At 45.7% G+C, this 20,158-nt stretch overlaps 1 protein-coding gene across 2 annotated transcripts in view; it reads right to left on the reverse strand.

Moving 5' to 3' along the window:
• TGFBR3 (transforming growth factor beta receptor 3) overlaps positions 1 to 20,158 on the reverse strand; it is a 344,310-nt gene that overhangs the window by 20,591 nt on the left and 303,561 nt on the right. The gene's annotated exons all lie outside the window — the stretch shown is intronic.

The raw sequence follows: 20,158 nt of genomic DNA on the forward strand, positions 1-20,158 counted from the left end.
CATAGCGCCACTGGAGGAACAATTTCCTTGTTAGTACGGGGAAAATATTGTCCAATACCTTTTCGAGAGTGTAAGTGTCTTTAATTTTCAGGAATAATTTTGTCAGGGACCCCTCAGGGGAATTATTGAAGGCTTTGGTGAGCATTAAGTCATTATAAGCGCTAGTAAGTGCCTTCTTGGAGGTTTTTGTACATGAATTAATAGGGTCAGACCATAGTTCTGAGAGCCCAATTTCTTCGAGCCTTCCCTTGACATAGGTCAGCCAAGGAATCTTCTTTATCTTCCCTGTTTCCAAGAATTCCTGTAATTCCTCTCTGTAAGTTATAAGATCAGGACTAGACCACAGCCGCCTCCAAAATTTTAGGGGTTTAAGTCCCAGTTCCTCTGTGATTGGAATGATACCCAGATCTAACCTGAGTGGAAGTAATGGGGTACTCTGGGGAAGGGTGGCTAGCTGTCGCAGAAATTTGTTCTCACTAACCTGCAGCTTCGGGTGTTGAATATAGCCCCACAACTCACCCCCATAAGTAACCCCTGCTCTCGCTTGCATCTTATATATATGGATGATGGGGGCAAGAGGTCGATAGCTTGATTTATTCGCCAGGCGCAAAGTGCCACCCGCCAACTGTGCCAGTTTGATGGTCATTTTGGCCAGGTGAGGTGACCAAGCAAAATATTCATTTATCGTGATGCCCAAATATTCAATGTTATGGACCCGTTCTAACTGGATCATTCCTAGTGTGGGAGGGGCTCTATTTCGGGCGCTCGGATTTAGAATCATAAATTTGGTTTTTTGGGGGTTTATTTCCAAACCCCTCTCAGAGCAAAAGTCAAGGAAGCCGTCCAAAATACGTTGGATCCCCATCGGAGATTTAGACAGCAGCAGGGTGTCGTCCGCAAACATGATTGCGGGCACCCTGTTGCCAGTCAACTTTGGGGCATCGGAGTTAGCAATCCTGTTGAGGTGGGCAACTACCCCGTTCACAAAGATACAAAACAGGGAGGATGCAAGCACACAACCCTGTCTTACACCTCTGCGAACGGGGAACCTTTCGGTTAGCTTGCCACCTTTGCCACACCTGACTCGAGCATAATTGTTGGAGTGGAGTCTCATTAGGATTGCCAAAATATCCTCAGGGACATTCAGGTCCTTCATGACGCTCCACAACCTTGCCCTGGGAACCAAATCGAAGGCGGCACGGAGGTCTACAAAGATGGTATATAGACTGCCGCCCTCGATAACCGCTGTTCTCCAATAAAGGAGTTGAAGCCTAAAAATTTGGTCAGTAGTAGATACACCCTCCCGGAATCCTGCCTGGTATGGTGACAGGATGTCCATATCATGGATCCACACCTGCAAACGATTTAAAATCAGTCTGCCAAAGAGTTTTTGGGATATATCTATCAGACTGATGGGGCGGTAGTTGGATGGGAGCAGAGGGGATCCCTTTTTAAAGATTGGGACTACCTCTGCTCCCATCCAAGTATCTGGTACAGTCATTCCACCCAGAATAGCATTGAACATGAGTGTGAGGTACGGTGCCCAAATCCCTGGTTCTTGTTTGAACAGATCCCCCGGAACCCCATCTAATCCAGGTGCTTTTCCAGCAGGTAAGCTCTTAATAGCCTGCCTCACTTCTTTCTCTGTAAAAGGAGGTCCAGAGGGGGTTGGAGAAATCAGAGAGGGCTCGAAGGTAGGATCCCCAACACCCTGCTCATACAATGCTTCAAAGTGGGCCTGCCACACAGAAGGGGCTATATTTGGCTCAAGTGCAGGGGATAGCTCAGTCGTGCCATTCGCTACTACCCGCCAGAATTTACGTGAATCTCTGGTTGATAGTGCTTTCGTAAGGGTCTCCCAGTAATCATGATCCCATTCCGCCTTGGCATTCACCACAAGGCTCTTGTAGTTTTTTCTCCTGTCACTAATTTCTTCCCTGCCGAGGCGTCCCCTAATAGCAGCTATCAAGTGCGCCTTTGCATTTCTACACGTGGCGTTATACCACGAGGTCTTAGTCTTTAAACCCTTCTTTTTTACGGCGGATGTGAACAAGTCATGTTGAAGGGAGTCTGTAATATTTTTGTGTATTGTTGCTAGTTCGCCTCTAGATACTTCATCTAGGTCTTTAATACCTAGCTCGAAGGCACACTCAAAAAATGGAATTAGCCTTTCATAGAGGCACGGTATTTTATTTGCACTAATGACTAGCGTCTCCCACTTGACTTTCCTACGATTATTTTCAAGTAGGAGGCCTGACTTGTCACTGCCAGTTCCCTGTGACGGTTCCTGGTTCCAGTGAAGGGAATAAGTCAATTCCAGGGAATTATGGTCACTATCCCTTCTTGGGCATACTTTAAAATCAATTATTGCTGTCCACATGAAGGTTTTGACCATAATGTAATCTAGACGGGATTCACTACCAGGTTTGTTGTAAGTCGGTTTACTTGGAATGTCCGAATTACAGCGCCCATTACATGCCCGGAGTGCCAAGTTAAGGGTAAGGGCGTTTATTTGTAAGGCCAAGGGGGTCCAGGCCTTTGGAGGTGGTGCCGCCGACTCTGGAATCAGCCAGGTGGAGTCTTCGTCCAGAGAAGGACCATCCCGTAGTCCGGAGAGGGGTTCATAATGGGAATTAAAATCCCCGCCCACTAGACAAGGGTGATCACACGGGAAGTCTTCGAGAAACTTTGCCAATTCGTCTATAGTGGGTGATTCTTTATACATTTTAGTAGGCCTAGAGTAGATGTTGATAACTAAAAGCTTTAATGCGCCGGGCCACTGTAATAGGACGGCCAACAGGTCATCAGAAGCGGTCTCCCGAACGGAGGCCTGACAACCGAGATCCGTTGCTATCCCAATCAATAATCCCCCGGATGGTCTCCCCTTTCCCTCCCACTTGGCTATTTTAGTAAAAACGGCAAAGCCAGATAGATCTACTGGATCTCGCGCCCAAGTTTCCTGTAGTAGTATTATATCCTTGGAACTGACATAAGCACCCCACTCTGGACAATCTAATTTGCTAGAGAGCCCAGCCACATTCCATGAAATTATGATTAAGTGTGGTACTTCAGTACAGGGCAGGCTCACAGCCTTGTCGTTGGATTCGTGCTGGGCCGTAGAATTAGAAGAAGGAAATGTAAAGCCAAGTGGGCTAGATACACTCGGTGGGGACAGATTTGTCATAACTGGCATCTGGCTTGGTTCGTCTAGCGTTGTTGCCAAACTGTCCTCCATTCTATCTGATAAGTTGAGCGGTGAAGGACTCTGTTGCTGGGGAGCGATCTCAGGGGGAGATGGGTCTCCAAACCTCCCGAGTCAATCCACCTCCTCCAGGCAGCCGTACCTGTTTGAAGTGGGGGCCCCCTGCCACCAGTTGAGCTGATTTTGTCCGACCAGTCTATACGTTGGTCGACCAGGGTTTCTAACAGTGGACCATGGCCCCTCCCTCACATGTTGTTGCCTAGGAGGATAAAAAAAGGTGAGTGGCCTAACCACAATCGTAGAGTTAGGCTCAAAGGGTGGCCCTGCGCATAGACACCGGGCTGTGAGGGGGTCCGCAAAAGATACCACCACACAGTCACCGGGTATAGATTTATGGGTATGACCAATCCAGGGAACTCTCCGCACCATAAGTATATTACTTCTTTGGTGATCGGGTAGTTGTTTAGTAGAATTGAGCCAGTGAATGACTTTATTTTTTAAGGAAAAATCATTTTCCTGTGATTGCTGATCTAACTCTGGAACACCCGCTAGAACAATAACGTACGACCCTGCTTCTGGCGGGAGGTCAATAAACCCTCCGCGAAAATTGTGACGACTAACCTGTCGTGTTTGGTTATGCACCAAGGGTGGCCTGGAAGGGTGGTTAGCCGGTGCCCTAGATACTATATTCGGCCTCTGTGCTGGTTTCTGGGAATGAGAAGGTTTTCGGGTCACTGTACTCGGAGTAGGGGGAGTAATATTTAGAACAGTGGTACGGGGTTTAGGAATAGGCTTAGGAAGGGTCTCGGGAATGCTAAGGATTCCTTGTGCGGGAGGTTGGACATGTTGTGTGTCTCTAGGCTGTGAAGTGGGTTCCGTTACGCCTTTGAGCTTAGCGTCCATTTCCTTAAGGCTCAAACTAGCTAGAGTCACTATAGTCCTATCCATTTCTAGGAGGTTATTCTCTATGCGAGAGAGCCTCAATTCCAGAGGGGAAAGTAACTGCTTTAACGTGCCCCATACTAGTTGAAGAAATTCACTGTCACTCTCCCTATCGTGTGCGGATGCACTCCCCCGACCCTCCAAGGTGTTTATGCTATTCTGACTAGGAGGGATGGTGAGAGTATCATCTTCAACCCGACTAGGTAATTCAGTAGGGATTTCCCCGTTAAAAACAGTGTTGATCAATTTGGGGTTAGCGTCATTCATTCCCAGCGAACCCATGACCCTTCTATTGTTAAAAAACTTTAGCCTTGCTATTCTGGCTTTTTTCCTGGCGTGTATAGTTCTTGCCAGACATTTCTTTTTGCGTGCCGCAGCTTTCTTGGCGCTAAAATGACTGGGAACTTGGCTTGTTTTGGGGGAGGGGAAGGAACCCGCAATATTAAATATAGGGGCAGGAGCAGTGTTCTGTAACACTGGGTCAGAGGGGAACTTTAAAGGGGGATCTAAAGGAATAGTGGAGGGAGCAGGATGCATGACTGCCGTTATTATCAGAGGGCGTGGGGCAGCTGGGCAATCAGGGGAACGAGCAGATGCAATTTCCCCCAAGGAGGATTTTTTGGTGTTAGCAATATGCGCCGACAACCTACGTGCAGCATCAAGTTCTAACGAGACCTTGTGCTGCATTTTGGTGATCTCCTGGTCAATCGCCAAATTGGTTTTGACCAGGAAATCATCTATCGATCTATTGGAGTTGCTGGCCGCCATGAGAGTTTTGCTCCGGCTACCCCGAGAACACATCTTACAGAGTACAAATTAATAAATAGCTATACACACAACAATAAAACTGTAGAATGTGACAATAATGCTGGAATGCAACAAAAAAGGGGGGTAGCCCAGCCCAGCCCTCTCAGTCCTCGAACGGCCTCAAACGGCCCGGTCTTTGCCCTGTCTTCGCCCGAGCTGCGTCCCGCGCTGCGGGAGTGTTAAACCTTAAAATAGTGGGCGTGCTAAGCAGGGGGCGGGCCGGCGGGGAGAGCGGACCGGATGGTGAGTCCGTGGTCTTCGCAGGGACTCCTGGGTATTGGAGTCCCTGCACACTCGCAGCCCACGCCTTACCTCGCGCCCCTGCCTCCGCCCTCAGAAATCAGCTGCTGGTGAAAAGACACGCACTCCTGTGCGCAGCGGCTCCCGCGAAGCGGGAGCTGCAAGCCGTGGAATAAAAACTGCCCCAAAGTTCCTACAACAAACAAGTAAGTGACTAGCACTCCGTTCAGCGTCCCAGGGGTTTAGCAGGGAAGAGCGCCTTTTGCAGGTTCAGGTGTGCAGGGGGCGGGCCGGCGGGGAGAGCGGACCGGATGGTGAGTCCGTGGTCTTCGCAGGGACTCCTGGGTATTGGAGTCCCTGCACACTCGCAGCCCACGCCTTACCTCGCGCCCCTGCCTCCGCCCTCAGAAATCAGCTGCTGGTGAAAAGACACGCACTCCTGTGCGCAGCGGCTCCCGCGAAGCGGGAGCTGCAAGCCGTGGAATAAAAACTGCCCCAAAGTTCCTACAACAAACAAGTAAGTGACTAGCACTCCGTTCAGCGTCCCAGGGGTTTAGCAGGGAAGAGCGCCTTTTGCAGGTTCAGGTGTGCAGGGGGCGGGCCGGCGGGGAGAGCGGACCGGATGGTGAGTCCGTGGTCTTCGCAGGGACTCCTGGGTATTGGAGTCCCTGCACACTCGCAGCCCACGCCTTACCTCGCGCCCCTGCCTCCGCCCTCAGAAATCAGCTGCTGGTGAAAAGACACGCACTCCTGTGCGCAGCGGCTCCCGCGAAGCGGGAGCTGCAAGCCGTGGATTAAAAACTGCCCCAAAGTTCCTACAACAAACAAGTAAGTGACTAGCACTCCGTTCAGCGTCCCAGGGGTTTAGCAGGGAAGAGCGCCTTTTGCAGGTTCAGGTGTGCAGGGGGCGGGCCGGCGGGGAGAGCGGACCGGATGGTGAGTCCGTGGTCTTCGCAGGGACTCCTGGGTATTGGAGTCCCTGCACACTCGCAGCCCACGCCTTACCTCGCGCCCCTGCCTCCGCCCTCAGAAATCAGCTGCTGGTGAAAAGACACGCACTCCTGTGCGCAGCGGCTCCCGCGAAGCGGGAGCTGCAAGCCGTGGAATAAAAACTGCCCCAAAGTTCCTACAACAAACAAGTAAGTGACTAGCACTCCGTTCAGCGTCCCAGGGGTTTAGCAGGGAAGAGCGCCTTTTGCAGGTTCAGGTGTGCAGGGGGCGGGCCGGCGGGGAGAGCGGACCGGATGGTGAGTCCGTGGTCTTCGCAGGGACTCCTGGGTATTGGAGTCCCTGCACACTCGCAGCCCACGCCTTACCTCGCGCCCCTGCCTCCGCCCTCAGAAATCAGCTGCTGGTGAAAAGACACGCACTCCTGTGCGCAGCGGCTCCCGCGAAGCGGGAGCTGCAAGCCGTGGAATAAAAACTGCCCCAAAGTTCCTACAACAAACAAGTAAGTGACTAGCACTCCGTTCAGCGTCCCAGGGGTTTAGCAGGGAAGAGCGCCTTTTGCAGGTTCAGGTGTGCAGGGGGCGGGCCGGCGGGGAGAGCGGACCGGATGGTGAGTCCGTGGTCTTCGCAGGGACTCCTGGGTATTGGAGTCCCTGCACACTCGCAGCCCACGCCTTACCTCGCGCCCCTGCCTCCGCCCTCAGAAATCAGCTGCTGGTGAAAAGACACGCACTCCTGTGCGCAGCGGCTCCCGCGAAGCGGGAGCTGCAAGCCGTGGAATAAAAACTGCCCCAAAGTTCCTACAACAAACAAGTAAGTGACTAGCACTCCGTTCAGCGTCCCAGGGGTTTAGCAGGGAAGAGCGCCTTTTGCAGGTTCAGGTGTGCAGGGGGCGGGCCGGCGGGGAGAGCGGACCGGATGGTGAGTCCGTGGTCTTCGCAGGGACTCCTGGGTATTGGAGTCCCTGCACACTCGCAGCCCACGCCTTACCTCGCGCCCCTGCCTCCGCCCTCAGAAATCAGCTGCTGGTGAAAAGACACGCACTCCTGTGCGCAGCGGCTCCCGCGAAGCGGGAGCTGCAAGCCGTGGAATAAAAACTGCCCCAAAGTTCCTACAACAAACAAGTAAGTGACTAGCACTCCGTTCAGCGAAGGGTAACATTTTGTCCTGCTGCTCTGGTTTTAACAAGATAAAAAAAGGATGGTGTGGAACTGGACAACATAAAAATGGCGGGTGATGGAGCGAAGAAACAAAATTGTTAGAGAACTTCACTTACCGACAATAGAGGTTGTTTTCCTTAGAGCAAATGAGAGGTGATCACTGTGTACTGCATATCGATCGGTCACAGTATGAGAAAATACATAAGGTCTTACTGAGAACAATATGGTGGGCTCACAGGCTCCCAAGGAATACGGCTGAAGTGTCCACAAACAATTGGTTTACAACGAATCAGTGGCTGAAGTGGGTAGGATTTATTGGGAACTACGTTCCCAATCTTTTTTTAGGTTTCCATAAACAGTGTCCATACTGCTTGTTGCCTCACCCCGAAATTTACTGACCCCCCCACCCCTATTCCACTCATCACAGTTTCCATACTTTTTTATTCACTTCAATATCGGCTAAGAATTCCTTCTAGGGGCAGTTTCTTTGATAATTAAATTGCTGAAGTGGGTCAAGCGAGTGTTGGAGGGGTGTTCTGCTTAGAATAGTCATGGTTAAGGGTGAGATACTTGTTTCACTCAAAGCCCAGATCAACTACCATGGATGTGTTACTGTGCTTTGGTACGGATCCTCACTAAAAGCTGTGCCCAAATCGGACCAACTACCACGTGTTATTTTTTTGGCTTCACTAGGTACGTGATGAGCACCAAAGCCTTTCGTTGACTCAACTGTTTTCTCGTGATGTAGCGTCCTCCCCAGCCTGGGAGCATGCAAAATGAACATGCCAGCACACGGACCTCATAACTGACGTCTTTATTCATCAGCGTACAACATTTAACTGAACTTCTCAATATCTCCTAATCGTTAATAACCACACCTTAACACCTCCCCAAATGGCTACGTAATTCTCCCATTCAGTCCGCGCTGAACCGCGGGTTCCTGGCATGCATAGTCTCAAGACACTACAGCAGAGAGGCCCTTAGTATCAGATGTTGCCGCTAACTGTGCCCATCTGGTTCCATCATGGCAGCTCATTATACCAATAGCTGCACTCTAGAATTGAACGCTGTACCGTGGACAGAACTTTAGGTTTTCTTTTCACTGTAAACGATATGGGCTTAACGAAGTGTTGTTTTGAAGAAAGTTAAAGTCCCTCTGTCTTCAGTCACGTTCCCCCATTAACCTGTTCCCCTGTTGTGCTGCTGACAGGCTCATTCGAGCCCCAGAAAGGAAAGGCCTCTTTCATCAAAAACAAGCCATTATGAATATGTTTACCATGTGAACACATGAGCTGCAGCTGGAGTTATCCCCTTCCAGGGCCCCTGCAGCTCTGAGCCAAGGGAACAGCCGAAGGAAAAGCAAGGTCTCAAATTCCAGGCTCTGGTGCTTATGTTGCCTCTGGAATACGACAGATTTTAAGCAGCAGCCAATCGCATATATTGTGGTATTAACCACAGTATATAAATACAGGTATAGCTTTTTTCTCAGCCAAATCTGGATTTTCGTTTTTTGCCAATAGTCTTAAAAAGAAACCACAATGGTAACAAAAAAAGATGGAAACAAGCTAAGGACAAATTTCGCATATTTAAAGGGAGACCGTATTGCTTTCATCTGCTACTTTTATATTTGTTTGTGCGCGCGCAAGCACAAGTGCACACCTATGTTATGTAATTTTAGGAACTCATAATGTAAGAATTGAGATTGATTTAGTTCTATCATACCTTCTATTAGATACTAATGAAACGAACGATAGTAATAAGCAACTATATTAATATTACCATCATCGTCATTATTATTATTATAGATAATAATAATAATAATGCATTTTCTTGGAAACCTATCTTGAATAGATTTCCATGTCTTTAAATTATTACTTTAAAGCAGAGAGGATTCTGCAGTTAGTCACGCATAAATATTTAGTTCTTGGGAGAGGTTCTTTACTGCTGGCTCATTACTAGTGATTTCTTATCACTAGTGTTATTTTTGTTATTTTGCATAATACACCGAGATAAGGGATGTTTCCAATTCACAAGGTCAACAACTTTGCTGTTGTCTCATTGGTGTCATGCTACAACAGAAAACAAACAATGTTCAAAAGGCCTCCTTTCTGAGGTTGTCTACCTTGAAGAATCAATATGCTCCAAGATTTGCATGGTCCTGTCCGTGCTTTTAAGTAGGTGTCCCAATAAAACCAAGTAGGTAGAGTTCCCATTCTACCTACTCCTCTTTAAAAGCAGATCTTTTAACCCCTTCGAGGCTGATGACGAGTTCAGCTCGTCATGAGTTTTACCTGCCGTGCGCTCATGACGAGCTGAGCTCGTCATGAACCGCGGGGTTTTTAAAACTTCAGCGCGCAGCGGGAAAAACCACCACACGCATGAGGTTAAAGTGGAGTGGTCCCTTCCGCTGAAGGTAACAGGTAAAAAGGCATCGTCTTTCCACTGTAATCTAATAACACCACGTCCAGTCCTTCTCAGGCGGGTGGAATGACACTCTCAATAAAGAAGGGTGCACTTTTGATGGTCCTTGGACTACAGAGTCCAGCTCTGGGCCTCAGGGTAATACAATGAAGCCGATCAGCAAAACTTCCTGGCGCACAGGGAATGTTCTGCGTACTATTATTCTCACAGTAAAAAAATACGTCAGAACAATTTAACATTGGAGAAATCCTTCACTTAGTCTGCTAAAACCTCAGCAGGGGGGTTGTCCCTGTCAAGAGCTGTGTGCAGATCTCATTATTTTCAATAAATGAAATTTGAAAACCCAGTCATGTGGTTGATAGTAACAGTGAAGGGGCTTTTCCCGCAAAATGTATCACTCTTTGACCCTTCCTTCAATCTAATCCAGCCTATTCCTCCCATGGTTTGTCAAGAAGGCCGCAAAACCTGCACTCACCTTCTATAATTACAGAAACTTAAATGTCAACTCCTTTCAATTCACACAATGCTTTAACTCCTTGTATCCATAATATTGATAACCATCAAAACTAGGAGCTCGCGGATGGAACTTGCTCCTGGAGGGAACACCCAGATTCAATGCATTCCATTCAAGAATGGACCAACAGGTTCTTCAAATAGGGATTGACAACCACTGTCATGGAAGGTCACAGGGCACCACAACATCTTTCCTAACTTCAGTCTCAACATCATTTAACCCTTCATTGGAAAAAATAGCAAGTCTGGTCAGTGCAGTTCCATCTTACTTGCTACTGTTGTTTTGCTGTAATCTATTCATACCCTCGCTGTGTGGCAGGATGGGATGACGTGATAATTGGATTTTCTGCTGATCTGGCATGAAGGGTAAACAAGAGCCATGTTGACCCTTGTTCGCTTACTGCCAGCCTTTGACAACATTTATTCCCGTGTTAATGAGGCTTCCGTAGCTCCTCCCATTTATTGTGTTTTGTGCTACAAGACAGGTCCATCTGTGTCTGTCTCACAAATATCATATCAACAGTTGTGCCCCTTTCTCCTATTTCCACCTGAAATCCTTGCCAAACCTTTAGGTTTCTACCCACAGCTGCCTTCCAGTTTTGGCCACCCATGTCTCACACTTTGTTGCTTCTCACATTGCTACGAGTCCCCAGATCAGACAGTTACCACTAGTTGCTGTTCTATCTTAAAACAACACACGTTTTTTTTTTCATTTTCTATGCCAAAATATCCAAGGTTGTAGGCGGTGTGATCAGTTCTTCACTGGAACAATGTAATGCCCTTCATAACTATTTTTCAACAAAGCTTATTACTTGTCTTGAGATAATTCAAAATTCTGTGGTTCACGTTATTACTTATCAATAGAACTCATAAGGTCTCATACTGGTAACCAGTCAAAAGCCAGGTTGCCTATAAAATGCCTTATGTAATATCCAGATGTATACATGGCACTCCCAACATCTCAGCCAATGTTTGAACATTCCACATACCATAGTCTCTTGAAGGCTTTATGTCAGATTATATTTGAAAAAAACATTTTTGACATAAATATTCTATCCTGAATATCTTTTACAAAAATATCATCCTGTTTGGTGTAAAATTTCTAGTATATACTCAATTAGGGTGATATTTTGTGGACTTTATTTATTACACACTATTTTTACAGCTAATATTTAATCCATGATATTCTGGCATTTACCCTCTTGGATCTTCCAACTGGTTTGTCATAACTTCTTTCAGGTTCCACCTATTCTCTATTGAAGAAAGCTATTTCACCATTTAGATAGTCAAGTAATGAGACCAACTATTTTGCAAACTCCAAAGGTGCATCGCTTTCATTGTAAATTTAAATGCTAATGTTTGTCTTTCAGGTGTAAAAAGCCCTTAGAGAATATTTACAGTGATATGTTTAACTCTCTTCACTCACTCCTCCCCGAAGCCTTAACCCCTTTACAAATTCCCACTCCCTATCAATTTACACTCAATCCTGCTTTTCAATCAGTTCACATGCAATCCACTTAATGTATTCTCCCTCCAACAAGAAAGGTTATAAAGTTAGTAATTCCAGGATGGTCTGCAGTGTTGGATTGGATAATTCTAATTGACCAAATGTATCATAAAATGCAATGCTTCATTGTGTCTTATCTTGATGGACGTTGGAGAAAGTCCTTTGCAGAATGTGTTCTATATCCAGAGAAATGCAGAATCCAACGATTCTACAAAATCAGTAGAACATTGTTTCTTTAAAAATAAGTAGAATTGTTTTACATCCTTCAGAAAATTAGCAACCTCTAAATCTGCACCATCTCTCACAATAAAGTGCTGTGTCTTGACCTTTGCATCTTTTTAACATAGCTGGGAACTCCTTTTAACTTTGTGAAGATTGTTTCTTGAGTCTAAAACAGATCCCTGGAACACTTCAGAGCCTTTTTGAATTCAGGTAAATAAATCATCTTTTGTTGCAGTAAACTTGACAAGAGCTACTCTTTGATCAGTTCCCTATTTCACTTCACAGCTTCCATCTCCATAGTCTCAGTGCTATGCTTAAAAAATGGAAAACAAGACTGGACTCATTTTCCAAGAAATGAACATTTTTATAACATTAGTAATCACAAGCACAGTCGTATATCTCAGACCAGACTGAGGCGATGATCTGTGACATGAAACACATATCTCAAGAGAAGGTCCATAAAGAAAATGCCAACTCTGTTGGTCAGCCATTGTGAAATAATGTTTTCCAGTACCCTTAATCCAAATAAGTTACTTTGCACAGGCAGATTACGTAAAGGCATCGGGGTTCTTAAGGACTTTTTTAGCACTGCTATACTGGATGTCCTATCGACTAACAGTAAACAGACTGCGACATGTTCTCTATTATTCAGACTTGGGATGCGGGCCAATAATACTCCAAGGAGAGTCGCTTTTTATCTCGAATTGCCAAATATAATTGGCTGCCTTGAGAGTTAATTGTAATAAGCCCTCAGTACAAGGTCTGCTGGCCGTATGACGTTTGGAATGTCTCATTCTACTCAATAGAAAACATTCAAGGCGAGTGGAATTGGATAAACACATATTTTAGACTGATTGGCTTCAGTTTAGAAATGACCAATTAAACAATAAACAGATTACTGCTCCCACCTATGAGGCACTAGTTGAATCAAATTTTAAACTAAATTCAGCAAATGTTTAAAGTAGGGTCTGAAGTTTTCCATATGACAGCATGAAACATGAACAGCTGCTTAAAAATGGTTGATCCAAACTAAACCATCAAGGGCATATTAAGAACAGCTATATACCTGTAACAAAAGTAGTGCCTGTGGTTAGTTTTCTGCACCAGTTATACCTATATTGTTTCTTCTTTCTACTCGAGAAGGAGCCCTACTGCATAATTAGAACCACCACCTCTGCAGTCTGTGCAAGACTATGGGTCCCATGAATCTCCACCTACAGTGCCCACCTGTCCATTTCTAAAAAAACTACTCCTTCAGCATACTTCTAATTAAATCTAGTTGCCCCTACTTTCATCTAAACAGCCTTACACCTTGTCTCCCCCCACACTTTCAGCACATACAATGAATGTAATATTCCACTGAGAAAATAAATAATGAGGAGAAAATAATTTTGCTAATGGTAAATCACTTATTTTTCTCCTTTGATCATCTAAAAAAAAACGCATTTTCAGCAGTGTGAGATGGTGTTACCAAGGTTACACGGTGTGGGGAGTTTTCGCAGAAATACCTGGAAGAGAGGCTCTCTTATGTTTCCATACATTTAGGAGAAACTTGTACCGACAGTACAAATCTCTTCGATATGGATTTCAATTAGAGATAGGCAAGGGTAGTGATTGCTGCTTTTGCTTGACCCTTGCTACCCCTGCCACTTTGCTACCCTTGTCAAAAGGACATGAGGACAATGGCAGTGATACAAAGTAAACACTAGGGCGCAGAATTAGAGTGTGGCAAAGGGAAGTCCCTTGCAAGGCCAAACTGAAGGCCTGTCTGACTAACAGACGGGTGGACATTAAGTAATTCCGCCACAGGGATTACTCAGTCTCTGTTGCTGACATACCCCTCATATGGCCTGACGGAGTAAGGGCTGTCGAGGTTTGGCCATATGATACGATCGGCCGTCCGGTTTTATATGGGCAGTTGAATAGACAGTGGCAGTAAGGGGCAGTGAAAACAGCAAAATGACACCCACGCCATTGGAGACAACTCTCGCTGTATGGGGGTCATTAGCTTTGGCACTTTATTTTCGAAAATACAAAAACTTTTAAAAGTTTGACAGAGCCATTCATTAAACTTTTAATCCATTGACAGGAACTGTCAGTGAGAGTCACATTTCCCTTTAGTTTTATCTAATCATATAGTGAATGTTGCATTTCTTATTATATTGGAGTTGAGGACCACAGGTTCTCTCACATTATTAACTTTAGTAACATCCCAGATTTTTTTTGTGGCAACCGTTACAGCTTCCTATACATGTTCCACAGTATTACTGGTCTAATAGGGATAAACTGCCCTGTAAAACGTGTGTTCTAGTGGTTTAACGTGTATTGATACACTTTTTAATATTAGGTTTGGTACTTAACGAAATACAGCTGTCTTGTATTATACTAAGAGAAATTTGTAAAAAAAAAAAAAAAAGAGCACTCTTTTGAAGGGCAAAGACTGGCACATGGGCTCAACCCTGTTAATTGATCGATGGTCCAAGTGGTATGTGATGTCACTTCAACTACCCAATGTTATGAATCGGCATTCCTGGTCCTCGTTGAGCAACAGCTAAAGTAAATTAACTGTAGCACACTCACCCAAACAGATACACTCAACCATGGGACAGACTCCAGATAATTCACATCAAAGGTTGATGCAAACCAAAGAGGACTAATACATCTGCAATCCTTAACGCTTGTGCATCCCCTCCATAAGATTGATCGCACTGAAAGGCATTTACCACTCATACGCTCCCAAGAAGGTGTTCCCTCATTTGTGAGGGGGCTTAGCTCCTTGCCAATTAGGAATCCTTTGCCTACGCGCTTGTGGAATATTACAGGCATGGCTGCAGAGACAAAGAGACCATCAGAAAGTGCACAGACTGCACATCACATGGATGTGGTGCACAGTGAGTGTACCCCCACAAAGGTGCCTTTTGAGATGGGGTCCAGCAAACCCCCAAGCAACCCCTTTTAAAGTGAGGCTGGATCTCTGGGTGCAAGTGAAAGGCAGACCAGCAGCTTCAAAGAGCTGGCACAGGTTTGTGACTGCACATTGAACAGTGCATTGACCATAAAAGGGTAAGCTGCCCTAGGAAGGCTGTGGCACCGACTGGAACAGTGCACCCTATATGTAATATAGCTCCTCGTGTGTAAACTTGTGGAGAAGTTGGGTATTTAGCAACAGTGACATTGCTTAGGACCTTGAACTTGGAAGCATGCAGATCTTCGCTTCTAAGCATTTGTTATCATGAGCGGCCGTGCAGGTAAGAGCAGCGGAAAGGGTGGGGGGACGACTCGAAAGACAACGAAGGAAAATTCACTATTTATTTCATTTTCGTCAGTCGAGTCGTCCCCCACGACCCTGCCCTACAGCTCTTACTTACACAGTCTGCTCCTGTTTGTTATATGGGATGCTTGGGTTTAGTGGGAAACAATTCTTGTGCTTTCCATTAATTTGGAAAGTCTGAAGGGAATAAATGACCATTTAGAGAGACAAGGCTTTTCCTTTTTCGGTAATAAGCATTATTATTCAGTTATTTGGCAAAAGGATGAGATGCTTTTTCTACTAGCACAAAAGTTTATATCTAAGCCGTTTAATTGTAAATGTTTGTTTCCTGGAGCTTGGAGAAGTATACACAGCCAAGAAGCTGCAAGCTGTTGTGTATTCTCTATCTTACTGTGTCAGTTTAAAGGATGTCGTTCTAGCTTGAGTATCTCTCAAAAAGGCTGCAACATACAACACCTGCCAAATGTGGATTTCTCTCTGAGCTCTCCTTCCAATCCTCCATCTTAGGTACCCCTAAAGTATATCCAATAGAAAAGGGAACCTAGTCTGGCCACGATCACGTGTCCTACACTCTCCACATGTATCTTTTGCACACTTAAGTAATGCGCATACCTGTGGAATCCATGCCCCACCTTCATGGGTAATGTACCCAATTGCAGGGGACTGGTAGAATAATTTTTAAAACACATGAGATACCGGTTGACAGCTCTTCCTAGCAGGCAACAGGTGAAAAGGCCTGTCCTGCTAATAAGATCATTTTGCTGGCCCCTCTGCCAGTCCTTAACAGCCGAATGAGGGGAAAGTGGCCACTCTGCTGCTTAAAAGGAATTACTTTGTGAATTATAACATTTTTATGTTTTCATTTTTACCCAACAGAATATGAGTGAGTGAGCAAAAATGCTTGTATATTGCCACCCCGACGCAGTTTCGAAGCACTGTCTGTAGATGCTGTCACTGACACAAATTCTGTCTTGTAAAGTCAAAGTTATAATAATCTACTGTGGAATGGAAAATGACAGGAATAACATGAAACACCACCTAGAGTCTGTTTCGAGCCAATGAGGTCACTTAGTGTTCCATGCTCATAGAAGTGGTGAGATGTTTAGTCACTGAATACACATACATCACACACCTTCAATAACATGCTAGATGGCAACATTTAGACCAGGAGCAAGTCTGATAACTGGCAATGCTGAGCCTCTGCCATAAACCCAAGAGTAAGGCCATTCCTGCCATTACTTTTTTTATTGATTTTCCATCAAAGAAAGAAGCTAGTTTTGGTTGTCTCCATCCCATTTGATCTTTGTGTAGGTTTAGGATACGGTGTTAGGTATTATTGTGAGAGTATGTGGTGTTTTTCCTTACTGCCTCAGGGAGGAAAGTGCTGGTGTGACCAGTGACGGCCGGCAAGCCTTGCGTGTGGTAGGGTGGGCAGGTCGCGCAGGGGTTCACGCAGGGGGGTGGGGCAGAGGAGCATCACACACCTTCAATAACATGCTAGATGGCAACATTTAGACCAGGAGCAAGTCTGATAACTGGCAATGCTGAGCCTCTGCCATAAACCCAAGAGTAAGGCCATTCCTGCCATTACTTTTTTTATTGATTTTCCATCAAAGAAAGAAGCTAGTTTTGGTTGTCTCCATCCCATTTGATCTTTGTGTAGGTTTAGGATACGGTGTTAGGTATTATTGTGAGAGTATGTGGTGTTTTTCCTTACTGCCTCAGGGAGGAAAGTGCTGGTGTGACCAGTGACGGCCGGCAAGCCTTGCGTGTGGTAGGGTGGGCAGGTCGCGCAGGGGTTCACGCAGGGGGGTGGGGCAGAGGAGGGGTTGGTCGCGCATATTTAAATAAAATACATTAAAAAATAAAAAAACGTACCTTTGCATCGGGTCCCGCGTCCCCGCTCCTGCTCTCCTCCCTTTTGGATGGAAGCACAGCCAGGCCCCACCAACCAATCACAACACTTCACTTCAGCATTGTGATTGGTTTTGTGCGTCCTGGTTCAACTCTCAAACAGGGTATGAGGGACTGGGCTTGTTCTCCAGGCAGTCTGTAATGCAGCCTGCATGGAGAACAGGGAAGTGCGCAAGACTGGTTTGGGTGGCCCGAGTGGGACGACCAACCAGTCATTGCGTACTTAGGAGTGGGCAAACCACTCTTCTCCTGCCCTGCTCTGAGATCAGAGCAGCCTCGCCCACTCACCCGCCCGTAAAGCAGCACGAAGCATAAAATTATAATGACTTAAAGTTATTATCATTTTATGCTAATAGCGAAGGACGTAATTGGGGATTGGTGGTTATTTCTTCGTGGAGTAGGAAGCAATCTGATGTCTTTTGTACTTGCTAGTTCTGGTCTGACCACTTGTTCAATGGGAATGACACCCAGGACAATCCTTTGATATGGGTAGGCAGTTTGTTGTCTTAGGGTGGTGGTCAACATTCCCTCACATTATGTTTGGAAGGAGGGGAAGTGTTGATTAAGTGTCTGCTGGGTGGGTGTCTGGAAGTTAGATAAATGTCCACTTACACATAGCTATGTTAAATTCAACATTTCCTTTCATTTCTTGGAGTATCAGATTCCATAGGCATGTACAGAGAGACAAAAGAAGGACTTAGAGTTATAATACAAACGTATAATGCACATTCATCTAGGTTGACAGTCTCTCTGTGGTAGAAGGTGTTCAGTTTAGAGCAGGTATCTGGAGGGGGAGGCAGCACAGATACATTGATTTTTATAGCTCTTAATAAACCTGTCGGAGTGGTGGAGGTTATAACGAAAATGGACCACATTACAGCAGTCAGATGATTTTAAATTGGTTACTGATGGGTCTGGAATTAATTTCAAATGTATCAACCCCTGATGGTCAAGATCCACCATTATCTCCCTGCCAGGTCAAGGTCGGCAATTGGGGGCCTTCAATCCTGCCTTTGCAATTCCCTTCCCGCCCTCCTCCGGAAAGTCCAACCTTTCTTCTTTGAAGAGCAAGCTAAAGTCTCACGTTTACCAGTTTCAGGTAACATTCACCTCAGAGACTAGTGCCGGGAGATAGCATTCCATATTAGTCCATATTAGCATTCCATATTAGTCCATATTATAATTAAAGGGTCTAATCTCATTTTATCGAATCATGTAGCAAATGTTGCATCTCCTCTTAGCTTGGAAGTCGGACCGAAGGTTCTCTTACGTTAATAACTGTAGTAAAATCACAGTTTGATAGGAGAATGTTTTGTGGTGACTGTTACAGCTTCTTACACATGTTGCTCAGTATTCGTGGTCTAGTCGGGATTAACTGCCCTGTAAAAATGCATTCTTGCGGTTTGTATGATATTTTTACCCAAAAATATTACTTGCTGCATCCCGGTTCAGCGTATTGAGAAACCTGTGGGCCTCGTTGGCACTATATTACCTCTAAAGTAAAATAATTAAATAGCATACTGTTTGAAACAATGATGAGGTAACTTGCGGTTTCATCAATCAGCGATGAAGTGTCTGCAATGCATATGCTACACTAGGAGTGAAAGAAACTTCATTTCCAGCAGAGGTTTCCTTTAAGAAGACTTCTTAAAGATCTAAAAAATGTTTTCTGTACTAAATAGCTGGATACCATTGCTTTCAGTCGGATATGGTTGGATGTCTCTCGGATTTCACCCTGGATTTGTACAAGCACACACAGACAAAAACACACAAAACACACTTTGTCTCTGCCATAAAACTGGTTACTTTAAATACTATTGTGCTTTAAGTACCCCTAGCAAGCCGCGCTCCTCTCTTCCAGCCCCTCTCGTGTGATGCCTCTAATAATGTTTTTTGACAAGATATGCAGTGTGATTGTTGGGAAATCTGAAACGCACCCCCCCACCCGAATCCTACTGACCAGGCGACACCCCTGATAATGGAGAAATGTTTATTTTCAATCAACGAGGAAAAAGTAAAAAGATATATGTTAGAATCAACATACCTGGCCCAAGTACTATCACTGATGTAACACATTTACAAATTAGCAAAGAAAAAAGGTAAATTCACCTACAATTGTCTATGAGAACATGTGACTTACTTTGGTAGTATTCCTTGCTTACTCCTGAATCCCAAGAGTCAGCTAGGAGGATCGAGCCTTACTTCTGCAATCCAGGATGAGCCAGGAGTATCACAAGTGTAAGTCACCAAAAATCTTTGTGAATTGGACCCTCAGTATTTTCTCACGTTTTCTGGAATGTTTAAGTCAGTGGCGGCTGATACAAAACAGCATTTGCGGGAAAATCATTCCGGTAGGAATAGCGGGGAACATGGCAGCCGCTGGGTTGAAGCGGTCGTGAGCTCTTTCCTACCTGATGGACGGGTGTTCGAAGTAATCGTGGCGGGAGTTGTGGCTTGCTCATGGGGTCAGCGGGGGTAGCGGGGTCTGAGTTTTGAGGTCTTCGAGCACCCGGGGGCTCCTTTTTGACACGTGTCGGCATTTTTGATCACTGCTCGGGCTGCCGGGAACGGGCGTCCTCTCAGCGCGGACAACCCGGAAACACAGCAAGCAAGCTACGGCGGCACTGGGAGGAGTCTGGACCGAGGCAGCCGCTCAGCAGCGGCAAGAGTCGGACTCCCTCTTCAAGAAGGCCGGTCAAACTATCACACGCACCCAAGTGCACATACCACTTATCCCCCTGCTGGCTGTGACGACAGCCAAACACCACCCCAACACTGGCTTCAGCAAGGTCAAATAAAATGATAATAACAGCGAGTTATTATCACTTTATCTTTCCTTTTTTACACTGCTAAAAAGCAGTGGGGCAACACTGCCGCGGGTATTAGCTCTAGCAATGATTTGACATCTTAAATCTCCAATATTCGTACACATTAAATCATAATAGACCAAATTTACTGTCCAGTGTACTAGTGCACTGTTTGCTTCCTTATTCTCCACAAACCTGCCAAGG

This window comes from Lissotriton helveticus, chromosome 1_1, assembly GCF_964261635.1.
Source record: "Lissotriton helveticus chromosome 1_1, aLisHel1.1, whole genome shotgun sequence".
NCBI lineage: Eukaryota > Metazoa > Chordata > Amphibia > Caudata > Salamandridae > Lissotriton > Lissotriton helveticus.